This window comes from Hevea brasiliensis, chromosome 2 (genome assembly GCF_030052815.1).
Source record: "Hevea brasiliensis isolate MT/VB/25A 57/8 chromosome 2, ASM3005281v1, whole genome shotgun sequence".
Lineage (NCBI taxonomy): Eukaryota > Viridiplantae > Streptophyta > Magnoliopsida > Malpighiales > Euphorbiaceae > Hevea > Hevea brasiliensis.
Genome location: NC_079494.1, coordinates 73671291 through 73673460, shown reverse-complemented (window position 1 = coordinate 73673460; position 2170 = coordinate 73671291). Strand labels below are relative to the sequence as shown.

The 2170-nt window shown below is 40.5% G+C and overlaps 1 non-coding gene across 1 annotated transcript; it reads right to left on the bottom strand.

The window, feature by feature from the left end:
* Nucleotides 1-267: 267 nt before the first annotated feature.
* Nucleotides 268-374, bottom strand: LOC131178099 (small nucleolar RNA R71). The gene has a single exon (XR_009147232.1). It is a non-coding gene; the product is annotated as a small nucleolar RNA R71 (small nucleolar RNA).
* Nucleotides 375-2170: the final 1796 nt, after the last annotated feature.

Sequence of the window (2170 nt, the reverse complement as noted above, 5' to 3'; positions counted from 1 at the left end):
CCAGCATGGCTTCAAATGATTCAACAAACCCAGTTTGGAGGTTCACCAACAGAAGATCCACACTATCACCTCCAGTGCTTTCTTGCCTTTTGTGACACATTTAAGTTGAATGGAGTTTTTGATCAAGCCACAAGACTCAGAATATTCCCATTCTCCCTTCGAGACAGAAGGAAGTGATTACTTTCTCAACCAGCTCGAACGTTCACTACTTGGGAAAACCTCTCATAAGCTTTTTTACCAAGGTATTTCCCACCTGCAAAGACTGCAAGACTGAGGCTTGAGCTTAACACCTTCAGACAAAAGGAAGGTGAATCACTCTATGACACATGGGAAAGATATAAGGACCTGCAGAGGGAATGTCCACACCATGGCATAGAGGATTGGCTACTAGTGCAAAATTTCTATAATGGATTACTACCCTTTACAAGAAGCACAGTAGATTCGGCTGCAGAAGGTAACCTAATGGAGAAAACAGTGTCACAAGCACTTGAACTTCTAGAAAGGGTTGCATATCATAATTATGAGTAGTCAAATGAAAGAGGAAATGCAAGGAGAACAGTAGGGGTCCTGGAAGTGGACGCTCTAAGCATGATAAATGCTCAATTTGATCAGCTCAAAAAGAGTTCGACAAAATGCAAGCCAACACAATTGGTGCAAACAATTAACATGAGGATAGCTATGGAGGATAATACATGAGTTCATAATATAATAGCTTCAATGAACCTCCCACAGAACAGATGAACTATGTCAATAACGGGGGAAACTTCAACCAGAGGCAGCCTAATAATTCATATTCAAACACTTACAACCCTGGATGGAGGAACCACCCAAATTTCTCATGGTCCAATCAGCAGAATCAGCCAATAAACAAACAATAGGGATACAAACCACCAGCACCCCCTGGATTTTAGAACAGAGGCCAAAAGTTTGCACAGCCACCGCCGCCCCCTCAACCTCAGCAACCTGAACCGAAGATGACCATGGAATCCATGATGGAAGGTTTCCTAGCAACTCAATAACAATTTAATAAATTGATTAAACAACTGACTTCTAGAATGGACCAACTTGCTACCCATAACAACATGCTAGAGAATCAAATTGCTCAGCAAGCAAGTTCTTCAAGTAAGGCTGCTAGTAAACTGCTAGTCAACCAGAGATGAACCCAAGGGAGCATTGTAAGGCAGTTACATTGAGGAATGGGAGAACTCTAGTATAACCAGAGGAAGAACCGACAGAGGAAACCTCAGAAAAATCTGAAAGCCAAGAAGAGAAAAAGGAGGAAGAAGCCAAGAAAGATTGGGAAGAAGAAGTAGGGAAGAAAAAGAAGTTACCAAAGCCATACCAGCCTCCCTTACCCTTTCCTTAGAGATTTCAGAAAGCCAAATTGGATAAGCAGTTTGAGAAGTTTTTAGAAGTTTTACAGAAACTTTATATCAACATTCCCTTCATAGAAGTACTCTCTCAGATGCCATCCTATGCCAAATTTCTTAAGGAAATTCTGTCAAAGAAAAGAAAGCTGGAAGACTATGAGACAGTAGCTCTAACAAAGGAATGCAATGCCATATTGCAAAACAAACTGCCTCTAAAGTTGAAAGATTCAGGAAGCTTCTCCATACCATACCTCATTAGCAACAAGAAAATAAATAAGGCCCTCTGCAATCTTGGGGCAAGTGTGAGTTTAATGCCTCTATTAATATGCAAAAAGCTAGAGATCAGAGAACTGAAGCCCATGACAATTTCACTACAATTGGCTGATCGATCTGTTAAATATCCTGTGGGCATACTTGAGAACATCCCCATCAAAGTGGGCAAATTCTTTATTCTAGTAGACTTTGTTGTCCTTGAGATGGAAGATGTTCAGATCCCTATCATCTTGGGAAGACCATTCTTGGCAACCATCGGAGCAATCATAGACATAAAAAATGGGCAACTAACCCTCAAGGTAGGAGAAGAAGAAGTGGAATTCAAATTGTTCGACACAATAAAACACAAATTCGAACTTGATGAATGCTTCAAGGTTAACTTAATTGACAAACAAGTTGAAGAGGAATTTCATAAAATACATCCTAAAGATCCTTTTGAAGCATGCATTGTGCACAGCCACACAGTAAATAATGAAAACACAGAAATAGCAGCCTGTGCACAATAGTTGGCAGCTCATCCACCCTTA